Below are 24698 nucleotides of genomic sequence, written 5' to 3'. Positions count from 1 at the left end.
AGCCAGGTACATCTGTTCTCAGCACTAACCATTATCGTTAGCTTAAAATGCTTAAAATCACTGCGCATCCTCAGGTCTAGGGACAGATTATTCCAAGAAGATTCTGCTAAATAGATTTGGCAATGCAGTGAAGGGGACCTCTACTACATTAAAGTGATGCATTTTGCATCTCAAAGGCTGTCAACTGTATTTAGAGGGATTGTGTGATTGAAGAACAATGCTCCAGGACAGGATAGCAATTTTTTCTGGCCCTTCTAAATCTGAAGGTGATTTTTACCCCAAGTTGAGCTAAGTGTGCAATTGAATTGGGTAGCTCTCAAACTGGGAGATGGCTAATAAAAGCAGAAATTGAAACTAGCTTTCAAGTTGTGCTGCAAAGGAAGCCACTGCATCCTGTTTTAAGCTGGAACTCTCAGGTGGATATCCTATGAAAGGTCTTCGTGAGGTCAGACTTCAAGCCACCAACAAGGCTAAATAAGTAGTAAGTACCATCCTTGCTTCATAGGACTGCATGCCCCTCACAGGGAATAAAGGAACCACCTACTTCTTTGCCAATGCCTTCTCTTTATCCTCTTGCCTTGGTCTGTGATGTTATCCAAACCATGTGACACAAGGGTCAGCACACAGCGAGGGAGTCTCCGTGTGTCCTGAAGACTGGCCCAGGAGAACTAGGGAGGAAGGCGTTCAGTTTTGTAGTTCTGTATTTCAATCACAGGGGCGGTTCGTCTTTCTACAGAGTGAGTTTCTACTGAGAAGTTTCAGACTAGCTTGTTAAGAATGATTTACACCATAATTCTAGGAAAAACAAATGTGAGTGACTGAGATTTGAAAGGAAAGAGTAGGGGGAAGTGCCAGACCAAACAAATCCTAAGTAATAGGGTGGCTTTGCAGGGGTGGCAATGGGATTTTTGCTTCTCTTCCTTACTTTTAAAAAAAGTGAAAGTGGAGTATTACTAATCACCTCTCTTACCTGGGTAGAGCCAAGCACAGGACAGCAGTTGCTCAGCTGACTCCATGCAAGAGCAAGGTTTCCCAGAAGGACAGGTGCTTCCCTAAGTTCACATGACAACACCTTAATGAGAATGAGCAGAACTGAAAAGGAGAACTAAGAATTCTACGTTGTTTTCCAAATGCAGCAGAAAGGGTTTTGTTCGGGGGAGAGATAAGCATTTTCCATAAAACAATGCCCCAGTGACATGAGGTAATTACATGGTGACTGGGCCACACCGCATGGTTTACTGGAGAAATTGCATGATACCTACGTGATGACTATAGTAACACTAGTTACCACTACCGCATTATCTCCTGATAACTATATAATTAGTTTGTGTCATCAAAGCACCCTAAACGTATGCCTGTTCCAGCTACTCTGGTGGGGAAAAAAAATAAACTTTTTTGCAAAGAGAAAAAAAGCTAATGAAGAAAGTTGCCAAGAACAGATATTTTGTAATCTGTGCTAAATCTCTGCTGGAAAACATGAACAGTAACGAAGCTGAGAAGACAGTAAAAGAAATTCGGGGCAAGGTGCCAGACGCCCAGACGGAAGGAGAATGTGGACCAAAAGATTGCGACAATCGGGTAATTATGGTTTATGAATCTCAGCTTTAATCTGTAGTTCAGTGAGTCCTGATTAAATATCTGTTAAACACAATTAAAGTTTGTTTTTGTATTTCACCGTCTTGATCAGAATAATTAGAGACTGCGTGTTTCATGTCAAAAGTAGCAAGAGGAATTTTAGTGAATGAACATCGTTTTTAAAAGCCATTTGTAGCACCAGCTGTTGGCATTATTTTATATTTTAGTGTTATCAGCATAAAGATGGCCCTCTGGATGCTGAACGGTTTCCAGCAGGACAAGGATGGTGTGCAGCTATGATGGGCCTGTGCTGATGAAGCAGGCACACGGAGGGGCTTGTGTTCTCTACTAACAATGCAGGGAAGATAGGAACCATAGAAGGGGGCAGGTGAGAGGAGAGAGGAGGCAAGCAAGGCACTAATTGATGGGATGTCTCATGGTCTCATGGTGCCATCAGCATCCGCATCTGCAGAGCTCAGTGGCGTGTTGAAATGGGTTGTATTTTGTGGCTACAGGAAAGACTCAAGAAAGATATGTTAGAAAAAATGCACGGACTCTCTTCCACCCTTGGCTAGTCCTGCTCCTAGAGTTTGTAGGAAGGAAAAGAAAGCACTTACCATATTAATAATTCCTTTCTGGGAAAACTATGAATTCTACAAGAAAACCACATTTAAATACAAATGGGATTCGCTAAAACTAGGTAAGATGGTAAAAGAGGGGTATACAAGCCAAAGCTGAAACTAAGATTCCCATGTTCTTGTGCCAAAGAGAGGCCAGTGAGTTGAAAGCTACTATGTCTTTAAATACTTTGAGTGCATATTAAAAAATATGTGTAGCTTACTATGGTTTGATCTTAAATAAATTATATTATTTACCTTGTTGTTCGAGATTTGGGTACCCAGAATAGTTTATTTTCTGTTGCAGATTAATAGCCTCCAGAGAAATGGCTATCCTAATCTTAAGAACCCATGAATATGTTGTCTTTCATGACTAAGTGACTTTGCAGATATGATTAAAAGTTTGAAAAGTATCCCAGATTATATGGGTAAGCTTAACATAGTCACAAAGGCTTTTAAGATAAAAAGAGGGAGGCACAAGATTCACACTAAAGAGAGACAGGGGTCAAGGGGGGTATGCTGCTGGTTTTGAAGACGCAGAAAGAAGCCTTAAGCCAACGAATATAGGCAGCCTGTAGAACCTGGGAAGTCAAAGAACGAAGGCCGCTTTGGGATGTGGAAGGTCAAAGGGATGGATTCTCCTCTAGGTCCTCCAGAAAGAACAAGGGCTTGCTGGTGTGACCGTGATTTTAGGACTTCGCACCTCTAGCGTGGTGACAAATTTGTGTTTCAGATTTTCAGTAGTTATTAGTTTGTGGGGGCTCAAGGGGTTGTTTTATTTTTGTTTGCTTGTTCATTTGTTTCTTTTGTGGTGGTAGGCATGGAACACAGCTCCTTGTGCAGGTTAGGCAAATATTTTACCAATGAGCTACCAACACAACCCAACAAATCTTTATTTATTTTTAAAACATTAAGTTTGTAGTATCTTGTAATAGTGGCAAAAGAAAATAGATACAGTCTCGTGAACCTGCCTCTCAGACTTGACATATCACTTAAAATTCTCTAGATAAAAGCTTGACTTGGTGTGAGAAGAACAGCTAGCCTCTAAATTTAGCCTTCTGTGGTCTGTTTCAAGGCTTGCTTTGTGGCATCTTTTGGAGATGGTGCCTATGATAATAATCAAGAAAACCTGTACTGAAAAGTCAAGGGCAAGTTTAACTCCACTCCTCACCACAACTAAACAGAAGTACTATCCTCTCAGGAGGAACTAAAAATAATTAATTTTTTCAATGGTGTTGTTTATAGAGATTCCAACCTTCTTCTAACTACTGATTGCTATTGATCATCTGATGAAAATAGTTGACCTTCTCCTCAAAAGAGTGAGTTACACCCTCAAGCCTATCCATGGGTTTCAACTAATTATCAATGCTTTACAGTTGTGAGCCACAAGAACATGACAGGGATGATTAGACTTGCAGGGTTTGAGACCAGAATTATGTAAGATTTATTTAACATGAGGAATTGGAACAGCTTTAAATGTTCACTGAGGTCCTGTCTTTTAATTACTAAAGTAAGTACTTTTGATGCGGACATACCAGGAAAGCACCTTTTTCTTTTAAAGCTTTTAAAGGTTTGTTTGAAGAGCCATGACAGCAAAGCTGCTGCTCTTGTCCTTGGTCCACATCATTTTGGTCATTCATTCATTATTTCAGCAAGTATCTGTTGAGCCCTGACTGTTCAGCTATTATCAACAATAAGGATGTATTAGTGAGCAAACTCTCAAGTCTTCCTTCCTTCTGGAGCATTTTAGCTAGAGGAGACAGATAATATGTAAGGCCTGCAGAGTGAAATGAAGAAAATGTAAGTGTAGCCTAGCAGAGCTGGCACATACAGAGACATCACTGAGCTGATAGTTGTATTGTCAAAAATAGCTATATGAAGAACTACAGGAAAATCATTTCAGAAAAAAATTGAAGGTAGAAAATGCAAAGATTCCAATAAGCCAGGCATGTGAGTTGTGAAAGGTCACTGAATGAGAAATTAGATAGATATGTGGTCAGAAGAGGAGTCAACAAGCAGAGTATTGAGGTATCTTGGGAGGAATTTTGAATTTTATTCTAATTGTAGTGGGCAGCCATTGATTTATGTAGGAGAACCTGGTTTCACACTTAAAGAAAACATTACAGTTGTTATATAGAGATTGGGGAGTAGAGAAACAATCTTAGCTAATACTTTGGGTTTATTCTGGGTTTGTTATTGTTGTTGTTGTTATTTTTTTAAGTAAAAGATAAAGAGATCAAGCCATCTCGTGGAAGTGTAGTATGTTGCCTTGTGTAGAATTTGAAGTTCTCAGGTTGAACAGCCAAAAACTGTCTAGAAAGGCTAGTATTCCCTGCCTGCTTGATAATGTGAAGGCTTGTGTTTAGGCCTAAAAATGTTCTTCCTGAAAGGAAAAGGAAATGTGTACACAGTCCAGTGATGATTGCAATGAAGCTGTGCTATTTGGGGCGAGGTGGGTGGGTGAGTAGTAAAGTAACTGACAAGTCACTGGAAGCCTAAAACTTCAATAGGTGAAGGGGTTCCTGCGGCTGTGGGTCTGCTTACAAAGGCTACTACAACTTTTCTTGAAAACTAGCCAAAATGACAAGTCATTTAGATATTTTTCTATATTTTCAATGCATAGATTTTTATGTATTTTACCACGTTAATAGAATGACTTGTTTCTCCATCAACCTCAAAGTAGTCCACAGAAAAGATCACTACAGTTTTACTGACTTTATTTCTCTTCCTCTCTATGTCTCTGTATCTCTCTTTCTTTCTCTTTTGGGTACCCCTCCCCCCTTTCCTTCTCTCCCCATGCTCACTTAATAAATTTCTCCACCTGAAAAAAAGAAAAAGAAAAGATCACTACAGCTAATGGTGGGAATACACAGTGTAATTGAATGAACATCAGGAAAGGAGCGTATTCTGTTGTGTTCACAGGTGGTTCCCAGTAGCCTTAAAAGATACTAAGTCTAAGGTTAGATATTAGTTCAATACTTGAGGTTTTTGTGAGTCACTAGTATTACTCAAATGAAGTCCAGCTCAATATATCTTTGTCATCTCACTAAAATGCTTTAATAAGTGGCAAATCATAATAAATACATCCAGGAATAATGACCTGCATGTAACTAGTGATTTATTGCCAGTTTATGAACAACTTACTTTCACTAATAAACTAAAAAAAGTACATTAAACATTTCTCAGTGATATTCATAAATAATACATGTTGGCAAATTATGTAATTCTATATGGCAATACAGGTAGATGATCATTCAAAAGAAAATGGCTTGTGCCTTTTCCAAAGGACAGCACTAAGATTACATGTTACTGTGCCAGGATTGTAGACATAAGAAACTTCATTAGAGTTAAGAGTAACTGACTTAAAGTGATGTTGGATTGGGGGCATCCCTTTCTCTAAGGAGAATGGGGGGGGGGAATGGGAGGAGGAAGAGTGTCGGGGGACTGGGAGGAAAGGTGGAAGGAGGGGCCGCAATCAGGATGTAACGTAAGTAAATAAGTTAGAGGGGGGATGTGGGATTGGATTAAACTATTAGATGTCTCAGAATGACACTGTAGACTTACAGGGAAACGTGAATGTAGCAATGTACTGTCAAGGAAACAGCCTTATTCTACAGATCAAAATCATTAGGTATTGTATATAAGAATAAACTGCAAGCACCCAATATTTTCAGCTTAGTTTAAGTGAAGGCTTAACAACTAGTTATTGGGAGCAGGTAACAAAGTTGAAAAATCTTATAATTGGGTCCCCTACCCTCCAGCTTCTCCAGGTTCTCCTAAAATCTGAAACACTCACCTTTTCTTCAGTTCTCAAACTGCCCTTGCTCTGGCCAACAGAACATAAGTTCTCCTACCTACATTTCAAGACTGAGTGTTCCCACTGAAATCATGTCAAAGCTGAGAAGAACACAAAATCCCTTAAACAGTATACTTCATAGTAGTTCATCAGAAACCCCCTAATACAACGGATGGTTCATCTTCCCCATTTGTCTACATCTTTGGGGTAATGAAAGTGTCTAAATCATAATACATTCTTTCAGAAGAGCATTATCAGGTGACTTAATATCTCTCTGCTCAAAGACACAATGTCTCTTTGTACCAAGCCCTGAACTGGATTGACATTTCTAGCTGACACCTTACACCAAAGGTCGTTTTGTTCAGTTCACTATCTGATGTTTCTTATTATTTTCTAGAACATTCCTAATACTCAAAAAGATTTCTTCTTCCACACCAGTGTACTAAGAGCTCCCGATTTCATTATCTCATTGGTATATTTCATTAATTATTAGGATCTATCCAATTATGAGGTTTTTATTCCCAGGAAAGTGTCTAGTCTCATCATTAAAGATATAATCAGAATATTGTGAACGCTAAAACATAGCTAAGTTGGGCACTACTGTGAACTGACAAAGGCATAGACCACTTTTAAATGAAGAAGGACTTCCTAACTGTAATAATTTTATAAGGGTCATTCATTAGTAAATTTTGTTGAAATTAAATCAATCAGTCTAAAACATTTTCATTACCTTCATTTATATATCAGGTTGAAAGACAGTTTTCACAGTAGAACAATCATCTGTTTAGATGCCATGACCTGAAGTACGCTTTTTATTTTTTGTGTGGTTTATACTATCACTACAACCTTAAATGAAAAAAGCATCAAAAATGTGATTAAAGGTACTAGAATTTTCAAAAATTAGGTTTATTCATTACATGTTTGCTGTTACTTGGTTATTTACAAAACAAAATTAAAAATCATTAGAAAATAACTGTAGAAATATGAAAACTAGGAAGATGATACAGTTGCTACAAGTTCTGGATGTAGTTTGGAATGGAGCTGTCACAGTGATAAGGGTCCTATGGTGAAGGTACTTGACAGTAAGTGAGATCAACTAGGAAGAAGGGGAGGATTTAAACGCAAAGGTCAAAACTTACTAAATAAAGAAATACTTGTAAATTTTGAGTTTATGCCACACACTATCTTAGAAACTGAACGTGAACAAACCCAGTGCAGAGGAGCTCCAGGAAGGACATAGGCATTACCATACCATTACATGCCACTCTCTTCTCTTTATATGTGCTTATATTGGGTGTGGGGTATCGCTGCCTTCCGCTGATAGGAGTGAAAAGGAATGGGGAATGAACCGCAGCAATACCTATGCTGTCTTCAATGTAACTTTGAGCAACCGTGGTCCAGCTTTCCAGTTTCAAGCTGCTTGAATCTTTCTTTCTGACAGGTCCAAATGTAATGCTAGCATGTCTAGGACAATTAAAGTCAGCAGGGTCTGTGGCAGCCTAACCTAGGCTTTATTGTGGACTGGGTAAACAGCCACTTGTAATTTAGTCAGTAAGTGCAGGCCTTTCTTGATGGGCATACCCATGCCACTGAAAACTGCTCTGTTTCTACGCCCGGCAGGCAGTGGTATTCTTAAGTCCCCTATGGAGCATTATCCCCTGCCTGAGGGTCATTACTTTCCACAGAAGCACTGACAGTTGTGATGAATAATGGTACCTGGGAAGAGAAGTATTTGGATATTTAAACAGATTACACTTTCCTTTTAGAGCAAGCACCGTTAGATCACTTTTCAACTGTCTATGCATATGGGCAGTAAGGGCTGCTGTCAGAGCAGCTCACATGTGAGCTTGCAAGATCCAGATGTTCCAGGCATAAATCCTGTGGGCAAAGCAGGCTGACATAGTATTGTACGTGCTGCAAAGCAGTTGGTGATAGGCATGCATAAGTGCTGAGATGTGAGGATGTCAACAGGCATGAGATTCTGTCCATCACCACTATCTACAATGGAGGTATTACCTGCGGCCAGTAAACACCCTATTCATACCATCTGCACTGAATTAAAAAGTGACGAGAAGAATCAGGATCAGTTTGGGTTGCACTGATTGTCAAGTTCATTTTCTTCTCTCGAGCCCCTTCAGTTATGTGAGAGACTTTAGGGCAAAATATGCAATGATGGAACCCAGGAATAGCCTTGTGTGGCAGACCTGATCATTTCTTGGATTTTGTCCAGGAAATTACAATGACAATTTCAGTTTTCAAGTTACATTTTGTTTACTTATTTATTTGCTCTGTGCATGTGGGTGTGTGCGCACGTGCCATGACAAGGGGGATGTTAGAATACAACTTTTGGGAGCCTTTTTTCTCCATTCATCATATGGGTCCCAAGGATCCAACTCCAAGCATCAGCTTGGCAGCAATTGCCTTTACCCACTGAGCTATCCTGCTGGTCCAAAACCAGCTTTCTAAAAACAAAAACAAAAATAGGCCTTTATTGATTCTGCTTTCTCTGTTCTACCTTCTCTCTAGGTGTTTTTTTAAGCTGGAATTAGAAACTAGTGTTTGATTTCTTAAATTGATGCTGACTACAGTGAGAGATACTTCATAAGAATGAATGTTTCAACATAAACTCTGACGCACAACTGCCACTGGATCCAGAGAGGATGTGGTGACTAGTTTCTAATTTACACTTGCACTGATTGCCTTGGCAAGTGCAAACTCCCCATCCTTCAGGACGGCTCCTTCTACTTGAAATGCTTATTGGAGTATTAAAAAGATACAAGAGGTCTATCAGTACTGGAAGATATTTAATTAATCCATATCATCTATATAAGCAAATTGGCCGTCTGTCCAGATTACACCTCCTATTATAGATACGCCAAGAAGATGCTCAAGTAGAAATGTGTATTCAGACCATATGAGAAGAGCATCCCCTCTCACCAGCAGAGCCTCCTTTTCTTTTTTCTCCTCTTCTTCATCAGACAGGCTATCAATGTGGAAGTAATTTTCAGTCTTACTTTGAAGGTGGAAAGTCTTGGTGTGCCCACAGTGCTGTTCTGAGCAAAGAGACCAATTGTGAAATGAGAATATTGACGATACGCCCTTCTGAATCTATCCTCATATATGCAGTGGGATTTCACTCTCAGAAATGCAGCTCTTCCTCCCCCCAAATTGCTCTTGTGGTAGCAACATAGGAAGGAGATTATATATTACTTCATCTCCTTACAGAGAAAAGGACATGTGCTAAGGGAAAGCTTTGCTGCTTTTAATGATTTCAGGCATCCCTTGTCTTTAATATTTCACTAAAGTAGTCCTTGGTTGGCTTTAGAAAGACACTCTAGTGAGACAGGAAGAAATAGAATAATGAAAATGATGGCTTCATCTGTAAAGGCTTTCTAACCAAAAGGGATAAACTAGCTGTGACCCTCATCTTCAAATCCTAGTGAAGCTGACAAAGATAGAAGCATACCTAACGCTATGGCTACCTTAGTATTTCTTATCTGTGCAATATTACAGTTTGCCAGGAGATACCAACTGCGACATCACGTGTTCATCTCTATGTTTCTAAAGAGAAAGACACAAGCCTTTTGGGAGGTGTTTTGAGCAACTTACTTTATGTGGGAATAAGGAAGATGAATCATCACACTGTGAATGGGGAAGCTATTTTGCATAACCTCCCAGGGGAGTGAATGGGCTACATTCGCCTTCCTTTTCTTGTCTATCCAATCCTAAACTTGCACACTGTGTTAATTCTACCAGGACAAAGTTGTTGCTGATGGGGTCACAGAACCTAAGAAGTATAAATCTTTCTTCTTATAATCATGTTTTACTTCTAAGGACAAAAAAAATCCACAAAATCACAGTCACAACTTCGTGGTTTACAAATGCCAAGTCTTCACATTGGTCCTAAATAGACAAACATCTAGAACCATGTAGAGTACTTGACCATTTTGGCCAGTTGTATCTTACTCTACCAAACTCCAGAGATTGTAATGTTTGGTTTTGGTTTTTGCTTTTATGGCAAGCATAAATCAAAATGCTTAATGTAAAAGACAATGGCCACAACAGAAACATATTTGGTGGGGGGGGGGTCACAAAATTTATAACTGAGGAATACACTATAAAGATCTCGTTTAGAAATATCTTTCAGGGGAAATATCTCTTAATGTTATCATTTCCTATTGATTTGTGGTTAGTATGAAACAAATCTAGGAAGGTTTACTGAGTCTTTGTCATTGTCATCATGATGGTAGTAAAGTAAGATTGGCTGCTGAATGAGTGTAGGAAAAAACGTGGAAAAAGCCATAACAAAAAATGTTTTCAGAAGTACTGTTGTCTGGTTCTTTTGCACTGTTTCTTAGTCCACAATGTTATCTCCTTTGGTAGGAATTCACAGAGAACTTTAAACAGAGACAAATAATAAGAAAACAGTAAAGCTATGTGAAGTGACTGCATACCAGATTATCTAGAAATTCTTTGTTTTTAACAGAAGAGGAGGTTATTTATAGAATTAAAAGTGCTCCTAAACAATATGATATTTACGAGCTGTATTTCCTCAAGGACCATATGGACAAGTTTAGAGAAAGGTCTAGGTCATAGTCAGGGTGCATCTATTCACAGCTGCACATCTCCTCACATGCTTTCTGACCTAAGGATCTATGTGTCTTATAAGTGAGGCACATAATTTTATTGACTCTCACATGATAATTTACAACTTCTACAGCTGTTTGTAAAAAATAAAAACTGAAATGTTATCCTTGATGTTCATGAAAGCATGTTTATCTGGACATACCACTTTAAAAATTCTTAATTACATTTATTTATTATAGTATGTTTGTATGTGTGTGTGTATGTATGTGTGTGTGCATGTCTCAGGGATCAAATTCAGGTCCTCAGACTGTGTGGCAATTACCTTTACACACAGAGCAATCTCACCAACCCTGAATGTTGAAGTTTGATCAATAATCTTTTCTTCGAGTATCTTCTTATCTCCATCTGTAGCTTCATTTCCATCTGTCAAATAAGGTCTTCCTTAGAGGGGTGGATCCTTTATGAAGCCCTAGCTCTTCACCTGTCCCATGAAATGAAAGACATCGCTTCTTCCCCTAACCGCCCTCACCAGCAACTTCCACGCAATATTTTCATGAAACTTGAAGCTAAGTTTACATAACTATAGCTTTGTCTAATCCCTCTGATGTGTATAAGTCTTTAAGAATAAGGACTTTGATAGTGTTTCTTAGTACCCAGTAGGTACTCAGTAAACATAGTTACCAAAACTGATGCTCTTTTCTGGTAAACAGGAATGTTGCTTAGACTTCCTTGTATTACTTACAGAATGACGGACTGATAAATAAAAAGACACTGTTCTGCTCAAAATTAGAAATATAATCAGTATAATTTTTAAATATTGTGACTCTATAAACTTTATTTTATGTAAGTATCATCTACTGCAAATTCTTTTTCTCTTTAAAAGCTCATAAATTATTAACTTTAAAATGAAAAATAAATTCACAAACTTAAAAAAAATAAAGAAATCAGGAATGAGACCAGAAAATAGGAACTCAGAACTTTTTCCTGTATAGTGAATGAAGCAGGCAAAGGCACATGAACAAAAATGTTACTCAGAGCTAAAACAGCACACTTACTGATCTATTGTCCTCAAGACTTCCTCTATAAATGAAGAGGAAATACCACTGAAGAATGGCAATCTTGTCTGGCTTCATCATTCCTCAAAGCTGGATACAAAGCAGCTTGCATTTTGGACTTCCCTTTATCTCTGGTAAATGTAGGTCAATTTGGTTAATGTATATATTCTATGCAAGACAGCATGGAAACTATGAAAAGTATGACAACTTAGCACTGAACAAAAAAATACTGAGGAGGTATTGTGATCACATAAGGAAAATAGGATCAAACATGATCAGAAAGGAAAATGAGATAACAGAAAGCAGAGTTATAGGAAGGAAGCTGAGATGTACAGTCTAATGGTAACATGGTAGAGATTGGTTGGGGCAACTTCTCAAACAAGGATAACATTTGGTATAAAGTGGACTTTTCACTCCCAGGGTTGCCAAAAATATAATATCACTACAAACAAACTATATATATGGTGTCAACTTGTAATTTGTAAAATAAACCCTGCCTGCAGTTTTCTGTGAAAGAATTTTCCCACAATAATTATTTCAAATATAGGTGGGAAGGAGAGAAAAGTCTCAAAGGACATTACTAAGTTGTCTCTGTGTCCTAACCAGAGCAACATTCTGTGTGAAAGTCCAATTTCTTTTTTTAAAAAGTAAATGACTCAATAACCGAGAATGAACTATCCTATCTAGATAGGAAATAGGTGGAGCCACCATGGTACTTATAACATCATGCTGAAAATGATTAGCAACAGGGATACATATTAAACACTGCGAAGCATTTGTACCATTAATTTTTGTCTTAGAAGTAGAAGTAGAAATACAGGACTGGTGGGATCTTCACGTGCATTTACCCCCATTCTACTGTGTCCTGCACTACAAAGTTAGCACCAAACCGATTGCAAATAATGTATTTAATCATAATTAATGCATAAGATGTCTTGGTAAAGAAAGGGTCTCATTTAAAATGATAAGGGCTACTGAATGGGACTATATAAAAATGAACACAAAAATATGACTTAGCAGAATAGACATCTATGAAATATCATAAAGGATTTCATTTCCTTAAGCAAAGAGGAGCATTTACCATTAATAAAATAACTATGAATTGTTATGCTTCATATTTTCTCAGTAGCCAAAGATCAGAAATATACTAATACTTTCACATACGAAGTGTTTTTGTTTGTTTACTTCTTTTTTCTCTAACCTCTATAAGGAAATTATTTTCTTATCCATTGTTACTTTTTCTTCAAAGTAGGCTTTAGGCCTCACACATCATGAAGAAGTTAGCCTACTACATATGTTTTTGCCCCCTGATTTTGCTGTTTCTTAATATGTAAAACAGTCCCACCAAGTTTTTTAAATTTGATATATTTTAATGTCCTCATAGATGAACTTATTTCTATTGCTAAGTGATCTCCTGAGCTCTCTTTTAGATGTAAGCAATACACCTTGACAGTGAGATGGTGTGAAAATTTTCATTTTACCTCAACTGAGGACCAACGGGTACCATGCCATTGAGCTCCTACATGGTACTTGTGCAAAATAAGTGTGTTTTTTTCTTTTCCTTTCGCTCCTAAGCACAAGGGAAGCCAAAATAAAACTATGGTTTAAATACCACATCCCTAACACCAAAATATGAGTCAGGCACAGAATATGCATGTGCACATACCCCTCTTCCAGGAAACACTGAGGGCTCCAATTAAGGTGGAGCTGCGTAGAAACTAATGCAGTGTAACCCAAAATCATCTCAGTTACTGCCTTCATCCAAATGCATAAATGCTATTTAAGAAAAAAGATATGCAAGTACACTAAGAGAAATTACTTGATTCTCAGTCATATTGAGAAGGCACATCTGTCACTAATGAAAACACTACTGTGTCCGTGGCCTCCGAATTACAAATAACAAAACAAACATAAAAATGAAAAAAAAAGTAATAAAGATTTAAAATGCTTTCCATTCAGTGACAGAATTTTTGTTTCCTTATTGTAAACCCTATACATGGTCTTATTGTATACCATATATGGAAAAGAATTAGTTAAGTGAATAAAATGCAAGCTGTATATAATGTAATAAAACTATTATTCTCATTTTTGTGTGTTTGTGGTCTAAAGAGTTGTACACACACAGACACACACACACAGATACACACACACACACACACACACACACACACACACACACACACACATACAGTTCAAAGCCTCTTCTTCTGTGGACATCCATTTTCTTTTCTGTGGTGCTCTTCCCTCTGGTCTCAGCACTAGGACTAACTTAAAGTTCACTTTTTCTTTTGTCTTTCATGTCCTTTCAGCCAACCACTAATTCTGATGTTCTCTCCCAACAACATCTCTTCAGCTGGTCTCTTCTCTTTTCAGAGACTCCCAAGCTAGGCGTTGAAGAGTAGAGTAGCCCTTACCTGCCTTCCAGACCACTGAAAATAGGCCGCTCTTCTCTAAGATGTTCTCACAGACCTCTGTTTTCAGTGATTTAGAATAATTATTCCCGCCCATCATTCCAACCATTCTTTTCTTGGCCTTGGTTTCAGTTTCAAGGTGTCCATCAGCATCTGTTTCCCCTACAAAGAAATGAATGGGGCTTTATTGAATAAGTCTTGGTGATCTCTGGGAAGCAATTGAGTTGGTTCCTCATACAGTTCTGTCTACCTGCAGCTCTCCTTTGCTTTTCATTGCCACACTTTTGAAGCTTTAGGGAAGTCAATTGGCTTGCCCTTTTCTTTTCCATGCCTGTTAAGCTGTTCTTCCATCTGTAACACTCTTTGCCTCCATAAAGTACTCCATTGAAGGTTCTTTTTCCTATCCTATTCCCTATTCTGACATCCTTGCATACTCTTTGTATCCCTCTGTCTTTGATCTTTGTTAAGCAGTTTAGCCTGTGTAGGTGTCCTGTTTCCCTAACTCACAGCAAAAATGTAAACATCTTCAGAGATCTGAGGGTATCTACTTAAGTATGGTGGTGAATTCTCCACAGAGTATTTCTTTAGTAAATGTTTGCTTACTTGTCTGGGACTCAGTGGCCACAGTTTATCACTGGCACATTTGTATTCTCTGCTTTCCATGTTTAAAATGACAGTTGTATGTTACAAAGGAACTCATCTGTAGCCTGCTAATACAGAGCAGGATATTCAGAACATTAGTGGAACAGGTAAAGCACTCAGGACTCCCACTGGATTTTTGACTGGGCAGAGGGGCCTCAAATATGCAAAGAAAGTAACATATATTGCCTGAACAAACAAGAAATTTTAGACCGTGAACCTGATTCACCACTCAGTGAAGGAAGGAAGGTAGCTTTATGGTTGTTTTTGGTTTGTTGGTTGATTTGTTTGTTTGTTGGTTTGTTTGGCCAACTCAATATAAGCTAGAGTTAACTGGAAAGAGGAACTTCAATTGAGAAAACACCTCCTTAAGATCGGCCTGTAGGGCCATTTTCTTAATTAATGACTGATATGGGATAGTCCATCCCATTATGAATGGTGCCACCCCTAAACAGGTGGTCCTAAGGTGTGTAAGAAAACAAACTGAGCATACCATGAGGAACAAGCCAATAAGCAGCAATTCTATATGCCCTTTGCCTCAGTTCCTGTCTTCAGATTCCTGCCTTGAGTTCCTGCCCTGATTTCCTTCAGTTATGGAGCATGACCTGACTGTAAGCTGAAATAAACCCTTTCCTCCCTAAGTTGTTTTGGTCACGGTGTCATATCACAGCAGTGGTAACAATTATCTGGTGTTGTTATAAAATCCAAATGAGTTTATCTTCTAATAAGCACATCAGATGCATCTCGCATAGGCTAGAGTCTGAATATGTAAGTATACAGGATGAACTAGCGTGACTGAATTAGCTGCCAGAGACTAACCTGAGAAACAAATGAGTGTCCACCACCTTACATTGTGTAAAATGTTCCAGTGTGTTCTAGCTGTGACAGCCTAGTGTTCGAAAATTACCCATACTTCTGAAAGTAGGGGTGAGACCCAAAAGAGATGCTCTATGCTTGTGAACTATAGAAACTTGGATCCAAAGGGACAGTGATTGTGTAAGGAAATCCCCTTCCAGTCTTCTTTTGAGCCCACCAAATAAACTCTGATGGAAGCAAAGAGCGCTGCAGGAGAATTAGTTTCAGGGCTAGACAAGACCTAGAATTAAATTTTACATCTTGTTCCAAATCATGAACTCTTTTCCCCTGAAAGTGTATTAAAGGCTTTCTTTTTTGCCATGGAGTAAAGAACCATTTTAGGAAGATGGTTTAGACTTAAGATTTGAAGAGACTGTTATTGTAACTGGATGCTTGTTGCGTGTATTCTAAAGTCACGGTGAAGACCCTCTGCTTCCAGCCTGGTGAGTTGAAACAGACTACTGAGAAGTCCTTATTATCCCTGCCATGGTTGTGAATAGCATGGATACTCTGCCTGCACTATTGCTAATCACTACCTTATTACAAGGCAGGAGTCAGTCAGTGCTTGTTTACAAATGAGACTAGCCAATGCTTAGCTTGGTAAGTGGCCCCTCCGTAGTATACAGCTAGTAGTTGCTCTAGTAAACACTCTGGAGCTGGGGTACCAATGCTAGTCTTCTTAATCTCCACACAGCGCTGCCTCTAACTAAACAATGCAATGCATGTGAAAGCATTTTTACAAACTATAAAATGGAACACAAATGGTACTTTATGTGGGAGACAGGAAGTCTTGGGAAGGGCAATTTTCAAATCACCTTGAAGAAATAATGGCTCTTACCCTGCACACCCTAAGGGCAGTAACAGCTCTTTTAGTTATATGCAAAATCTGAGGATTATTCTTCTATGGGATCCAGAAACAGAAAGTTTTATTCTTATTTGACTAGGTTAGCCAGAAGCACAAATACTCAAAGTAGGTTTTGCCCTTCTTCATCTACAAGAATGTATATCTGCAATGCCATAGCAAGGAGAAAGAAGAGATGTGAGCAGAACTGTTATATTTCAGTACATGCATCAAGTTCATGAGCCATTTCATTTCAGTTTTGTGACAGGGTTTCTTCATGACCATGAAATAAATAGTCATTCTTCTGAATGTATTGTTAGAGTAAAAGTAGTTTCTAAAGATACTGTCTTCCATATTTTGGCATTAAGTAATATAGAAGGAGTGAAAGAGTCAAAGTTGGGCTATTTCATATAGCTGAGAGGCACCCTTTCCATGAGAAAGTCAGGTTTAAACAACACGACAGGTGGTGTTATTGGCTTTAGGTGATGAGCCCTTTTTTAAGCACTATTTTTTATTGATTTGTTTTAACGATTTTTTTAAATGGCTCTAGTTGACAAATTTTGGCATTTCAGCAAGAGGGTAATTGGTGAACAACCATCTAAATGATTTAAATAAAACACTGTTTCAAAAGTTTTGAATGAAATGAGACTTAAATTAGCATTTTTTGTAAATGTTTTGTTTTGTTTTGTTTTGTTTTATTTTGTTGAGATAGGGTTTCTCTGTGTGGCCTTGGCTGTCCTGGACTCGTTTTGTAGACCAGGCTGACCTCAAGCTCAAATAAATCAGCCTGCCTCTGCCTCCCGAGTACTGTGACTAAAGGTGTGAGCCACCACACCTGACTATCACTCTTCTAAGTTTAATTAATCTCTATAACCAAATCTACTAAGCCCAACTCTGGGTAGTCTTTCCTTAAGGATAAGAGGGGGGAAAGGCATTGTTCATACTGTGAGACAAAAGTAGAGCCCCCCATGTTCCCTGCCCAACTAGTGCAATACCATGAACATGGACAGTGCTCAGTGCATAGTCAGCACATGTAATTTCTCTATTATTTGATTTTATCATGTTCCCAAAGTAAGAAGAGAAATGAACAGTTTTACCTATTTTCAGAAATTTTTATGCTAACTCTCAATGGTAATTTTTTGTATAAAATCTTTAAAGAATCTAAAAGCATTTGATTTGAAGTATTCTAGAAAGAAAACTTTTTTTTTTCCTCAGAAAAATAGCCATTGCTCTTTGTTGTTTCCTACCTGTTGAAATCCTTAGTTTTGCTTGGTCTTAAAAGTATATCTTAGATTAAAACATACTGGAATAAGTTTAGATAAGTCTTTGGATTAGAAAGCTGTAATTTTTGGTTTGTTTGTTTGCTTGCTTGCTTATATTCATGCTACAAAAATCTTATTTCCTAAGAGAATTCATATTAGCTAAAAGTTTTATACTTTTCCTACTTTGATTCCCTGTTGCTGTGATAAAACACTGACCCAAAGCAACTTGTGGAGATAAGGGCCAATGTTAGTTCAGAGCTCATCCTTGAGAGACTCAAGGCAGGCACTGAGGCAGAAACCAGGGAGGCATGTTACTGACCAGCCTGTTTCTCTGCCTTGCTTAGCCGCCTTTTGTATGTAGTGCACACCCACCTGCCCAGGAGTGGCACCACTCAGGTGGAGTGGGTCCTCCCACACCACCAGCAATCAAGAAATTCCCCCTCTCACATCTATCTGATGTAGGAAATTCCGCAGTTGACATTTTCTATTCCCAGGTGACGCTAATTTGTATCATGTTGACAAAAACTAACCAGCATAAATCAATGTAGTCCTTGTTCAGAAACCGAAATATCAGAAAGGTAGACCCCTTGTTTGAAATGGCTCTTGCATGAGCGGATGTAGTTTTGAGTTCCCTATGCGATCTTCAGCACGTTGATCCAGTTGCCCCTCTGTTTTCAGAGAAACCTCATCCACATACCACTGAATTAACATAAGAAACCAATAGGACTCAGGGAAAAAATGGCTGTATGTTTTTGTAGAGATCACATGTTTTAAGTTTTTTGTTTGTTTCTGGTTTTGGTGTCAGCTGTCATTCACACTTTCTATGGCTTCCTACTGTCCCTTTATCATTTGGCTGTATTGTACAAATCCCAAGAACAAGTCCTAACTGTGAGTGTGCCAGGATCTGGGCTTTAAATTGCCTATTAAACAGCAGCCTTACAGAACTAGTACTTGTATCTTTGGAAAGGAGTTTGCCTGGTCTTCTGGGGGATCTGCCTCCACCAAGCCACACCTGTGCACCTCACACCAGAGGTGGAAAAAAAGCAAGTAGCTAGAACTCATGTATCTACTGTGTGCCAGTCTGCCAGACCTCAAATGAGATTACTGTCGGCAGGGGCAGCTTTCTTCTTTTCATTCCACAGCTAAAGTAGTTGCTAAAGTAGTTGCTTTCTTATGGAAAGCTCTTCCCCGCCCACCTCCATCCTCACTGCTGACACCCCAACATGCTGACTCCTCTGTGGAATGGAGTCCTCCCAGGTAAGGCTAATCCTGCTTCAGCCCCTTCCTCCCCTAGTTACCTCCTGGGCTCTGCACCAGCCATCCATAGCAGACACGGCCATTTTTATTCTTTCCTGCCAGAAAGTGCTTAGTAGTTATTATAGCTATGGTTGAGGTGGCATTTTAGCTTTATGCCCTTAAATTTATGATTTATAGCTTTCTCTCAAAATTGCATGTTGGACTAGAATTTTTCAAGCATTTTCAATTCAGACACAAATGTTTCATAAAACTTGAAAAAAATATTAACATGATACCCAATATTCAAGCATCCTATAACTCATTTGTTTTCAGAGTTAACTGATAGACCTTGATATGTTGTATATTGACCATATGTGGCACTCTGTGATAAACCGTAGGCTAATGTATGCATTATAAAAGAAAAAGTCCTCCTGTACCTTTCAATAAAATGAATATTAAATAGTCGAGTTCCCCGCCGCCCCCCCCCGAGAAACCTCTAGAGACAACCAAATGATGATTAAATTGTGGGTGTTCCTTTTCTAGTACTGATAGTTGATATAGTATCATAAATCCCAGAAGAACTTGATAGAACCTTTGTAATATACATTACTCATTTAACCTCCATATCAGCCCTACAGTGTAAGTTGATTGGTGGCTTTCCTGCACATGCTTTGTCTTTGTGCTGGCATATGGGTCAGGGTACTGTAACTTTAATAAAAATATGCAAAGCGGTTAGTTAAGCAGTTTGCTGGCAGTCACCTTGGCTTACAGTAAGTCCCTTTAATAAGAGTTGTGTCCCTCTCTGCCCATCCACAAAGCCTTTGATTGTCTATAGGATGCACCTACAAACATAAATACATAGTCTGCGTTAATCTCTTAAATTTTATTTCCACACGAATATTCTTTTGTTGTGTGTTGAAGGAACAAGTCAATCTATCACAGCCCACAGATTACTTATTTTGTTCATTACATAGATGTCCTTTTCTTTTCCAAACAATGGCTAGTTTTAATCAGAAGACCACGTTAAAGAATTTGTAGGGGAAATGGGCAAATTGTTGAACAGGCATGTGTTAGTCATTCAACTGGGACATAAATTGTATTTATGTTGATTATTGTTGATTACATTATGTTCTGAGTAGTCATTCACAAGTTCAATCCTAGTCTGCCATGCTTTAAATTTTCCCCCAGGAACTGTAAGTCACACATGTAAATTACACATATATTGTAGAAAAGCATTCAAGGACTGACTTTGTCTAAATGAGAGGGTGGTACCAGAAACCTTGATTTTAAATTTCATGACGTTTGTAGAATTAGAAGCTCAGCCTTAACATTACATTAACTTAGCTTTTTTGCATTTAATTATAGATATTGGGTTAAAGTGATTGAAGTTAATATTTTAAATCTCCATTAATGGTTATAATCAATTTTTTGTATTTTTACTGTAATAATGAAAAGGGCATTTAACCTGGACAGGAATTAAATCTGGGATTCTAAAGATTAGTGTTAAATCTGATAATGTATTTTCCTGCTAGTCCCCTGAAGCCAGGTAATACACTGCTATATGCAAGAGCTTACAGGTAGCAAGAATTTGAAAATGTCCTAGGGTTCAATTGTCCTCTTTGAATCGTCATGGTAGCGTTGTGTTTTTAGTTTCACAGTGGGATGGATTTTAAGCAAATGAAAGTAGAGATTCAAAGATAAAAGGACTTGACATAAAAACTAACGGAATTGCTTAATTTGTGAATTTAACCCTGTATCATGATTCTTCATTAAGGATATTTGCTATACTGATTCAGTACCAAGCACAGGGGGCAAATGGGACAGAAAGGGCACTAACTATTTTGAAGATGACACTAGAAATTTGGAGGGCTCTTAATAATTAGGTACTTAAGCTCACCTAGAGAAGTGATTAGTGTGTAGAGTGGAGATGTGGCTCCAGGAACACAGATCTATTGGAATGGAAGAAAATGTCTAGCTTGCAACAGTCCTAGGCCACTGCAGCCTGCACACGGATGTGAAAACGCTGCTTGTGTCCCTTGGTTGGCCTCTCCCAAGAGCCACTTTGGTCCTCGTATATGTGATCACTGTGGATCAGATGCTGCCTGACCATGAGGCGCTCTGAGTCTGTGTCATTTCTCAGTTTCTCTCAAATCACACTCCTGATTTTCCCACACCTCTACTTATGGACAAAATGCCTTCCCCCAAATACTAGTAATATTTGTAATAGATTCTTTAAAGACTGTTTGCGTACAAAAGAAGATGAAGATAGCATAGGAGACATGGCAGACACATGGTAGGGTCCCATTAGGGTCTTCATAAACAATGATGGCTGGCTCAATGTGCTGATGTGGCTCCTAGTCTCTGTAGGGCTGTGTGGAACTGCTGGGTGGGCATAATCTAATAGAGATGCATAACTACGTAAGGGTAAGTAAACAACAGAGATGTAGCGTGGTGATAAGAACCGTAGAAAGGGAGTTTGCTCTAGCATTGCAGTAGACATGTGGTCAAAGTAAGTGCCTTGTGTACCTGTCCCAGTGTCTACAATGGATGCTATTTATACCATAACATACGCTCAAAGTCAGATAGCACTGTGTCCTTGGAAGCACTTGGGAAACTCCACAGTGCTTAATAATCTCAACATTATTATTTCTGTAGCACCAAAAATGGTGGAAAATCCACCTGATTAACTGGGTGATTCATACCAAAATTCATTTCACTTAAATATGCAAGAGTTCCACAAAATATGTGGAGCTAAAATGCTGATGCTTCAATTGTATGAATAATGCCTCTGACCAAAATGTTGTCATAAGAATTGATACATTCTAGCCATGGAGTAGCAGAGTAATTGCAACTTTCCAAAATTACAATCTTCTGAAGCTAGGAGAGAGAAACTTAAAATTGGAAAGAGCCTGGACACTTGTACATTAAGAAATGACAGAATGAAAAAGGAGGATTGTGCTTTTCCAAATGTCAAAATTTAAAATGCTAATAAAATCCAATAAACAGGGTATTTACCATGGCTATGGCAACTAGCAAAGGTTAACTTGAGCAAGGCATGGAAAGTGTTAAAGGTGCAGAGGGACAGCCCTCAATGAGGACACCCCACATAGGCTGAGGCTTCATCTCTGGCATGTGCTCAAGTCATGAGGCAGCCGCTTTGAGACTGCACCGACTGTAATGATTGTTTAGAGGAGAGTTACTTAACACACAGATTATTTCATAACTGTGCCTTTTGTGCAAAGCAGACGTTACTTTTGACTCAAAGTGAGAAATTGTTCTTTGGTTTAAGCAAGAATACCAGTTTGAAAAAGATGACAGAATGCTCAAATACAAGCAGGACCTGTCTCTACACATCTTAGACAGAAAGCAGAATATTCAAACATGTGTATCTTGCACTTAATTTAAACTGCGTGGTTGGTTACCTATCTCTCAGGCAATTCAGTATAAAGTTTTATTACTGTGAAATAGAATAGGGTAGGGATTTATGTCACACAAAAATGAATTTCCATGGATGGGAACACACATGAAATAATTTAAGTAAGCAGTATGTCAAATGAAAATTTAAGATGTTAGAGCTGGTGGTACACAGGGAAGAAGCAGAAGAGGAGGTTTGTGTAATAGATGATAAATATATCACATTGGGGAAAGCGAAGGGACCATGGTTGCTACAGGAGGTTATTAGTAATGTCGAAAATTGTGAGAAAAAAAACACTGAAGACTGAATTTTAAGGCCAGGAAACCAATGCAAATTATTAAATAGGGGCAGTCTCATTTGTATGTCAAATAAAAATATATCACTTAAGTGTGAGCCAATAGTTTGAAAAATATTCCATTTCATTCCAAAATGAACAGTACTCACAAACCTGGAATTTCATGAGGTATAACCAAGAGAGACATCTTTTTAAACTCTGATTCACAGAGGTTACCAAAGGGCCATCAGTGAGCACAGCTCCTTCTGCCTCACAAAACTCCTTCCTTTTCATTGGTTCCTTTAGTTTCAAATAGTGAGAATTAGGGTGTAGAGCATATGTTTCAATTGTGAAAGACTGAATCTAAGAGCAATCCTCCTTAAAACCAAAGTTATGGTTCTGTGGAGACTTTAATGGAACACTGGCATTATAGAAGGGTATGAAAATCTTTTTTTTTTTATTCTATTCTATACTTAAACATGAGTCTGTACTTGAAATTCAGAATAGTAGATATTTGACATAGGGTTTAAGAATCCTATTTTTAATTTGCATTCCACTTCCATAGTTTTAAGCTTAAACTAAAAATCTCAGAAATGCCTTCAAACTACTATAGAGTTTTAATTACCTGGTTTCAGTACGATACACAGCAGAGGAAAGGTAGAATGTAACTTTCCTACTGTGCTTTCTGTCACTGTAATACAACCGTGTAACCAAAAGCAACTGGGGAGGAAAGGGTTTGTTTGGCTTACATGACTCATCATAGTCCATCATTGAAGGGAACTAAAGCAGGAACTCAGACACAGACCACGAAAGAATGTTGCTTAGTGCCTTGTGATCCATGGATCACTCAGCTTGCTTTGTCTACAACCCAAGACCACCTTGCCATGAGTACTACCACCCACAGTGGACAGGGCCCTCCCACGTCAATCAGTAATCAATATAATGTTCCACAGACTCACCTACAGGCCAGTCTGAGGGGGGCAGTGTTTCAATTGAGGTTCCCTTTTCCCAGATGAGCCTAGCTTGTGTCAAGCACAGTAGTTTGCTTAGAAATAATCCTTCTAAGTTGATGTTATCCTCCAGGAACAGAAAACACAGGGAAGGAAGGAGAGATGTGCAGTAGAGGGGCAGAAATCTTTTGCTTTGGGACCTGCCCTAAAGGTGACTGTGAGAAGCTGAGGATGTCCCAGACACTGAGGACGCCACAGGTCATGCAGAGCTCAAGCTCTACAGCAAGGTCTTGTCTAGAGATGGCGAATTTTAGTTACTTTTGAACACATCCTGACGCTGGAAGTGATGAGTCAAGTAGAAGTGTAAGGGGGAAATTCCAGGGAATAATACTAGAACAATCCAATACTTGGGAAGCAGAGAAGATAGAGGAGCCAAAGAAAAGACAAGAAAGGCGCTGAGAGAGAAGGTAAGAAAATCAACCACTATTAACAAGGAACCACAGGTTAACTGTCTCAGGCACAGCACTGGCAAGCTTGAATGAAACTGAAACTGGAAGTACCCAGTTTGGGCACAGAGAAGCCGATGCTGACACAGCATGCCCAGAGCACACTGTAATCTCATAGGCAGTAGAAGCCTGAGTGAATAAAACTTGATAGGTCTCTTTGTATGTTCAATTGGGGAGTATGGGCTTGTGTAGGTGGGTGCAGGTGCCCAAAGGATCTAAAAAGCCTTAGACCCACCTTGAGGTGGAGTTAGAGAAAGTTTTATGTGGGTACTGGAAACCAATTTTGGGTCCTCTGCAAGAGTTAGTGACACCTAAGACATTTCTCTAGCCCTAAAAGCCCTTTTGTATACACCCCTAGTTCTTATTTTTTCAATTAATGTCCTTTTCACTTGATATTGTCCTAATTTTCAGTGTATACTTTAAGACTATTCACTAGGAAAATATATTTAAAGAGTTTTAGTTAGCTACAGTCTATTTCCAAACCAAAAGCAAGTATAAAAATATTATCCTCTACCTATATAGAGTAAGACAAAAAGCTATGACACTCTTTAATCAAAATTGTATTTATAGCCTTCTATAATTTCCAAACTAGTCATGTTCTATTTTGAATTAATTGAAATAACTAGAGTTTGAAAAAATGAGTAAAATGCATTTATTGTACACAAAGCTCTTACATATA

At 38.5% G+C, this 24698-nt stretch overlaps 1 protein-coding gene across 5 annotated transcripts in view; it reads left to right on the top strand.

The window, feature by feature from the left end:
* LOC311609169 (uncharacterized protein) overlaps positions 1-24698 on the top strand; it is a 627587-nt gene that overhangs the window by 465983 nt on the left and 136906 nt on the right. The window lies entirely within an intron of this gene.

This window comes from Acomys minous, assembly GCF_964271855.1.
Source record: "Acomys minous genome assembly, chromosome: 11".
NCBI lineage: Eukaryota > Metazoa > Chordata > Mammalia > Rodentia > Muridae > Acomys > Acomys minous.
The sequence above is the reverse complement of the archived record's forward strand: the minus strand, read 5'-3'. Positions and strand labels throughout refer to the sequence as shown.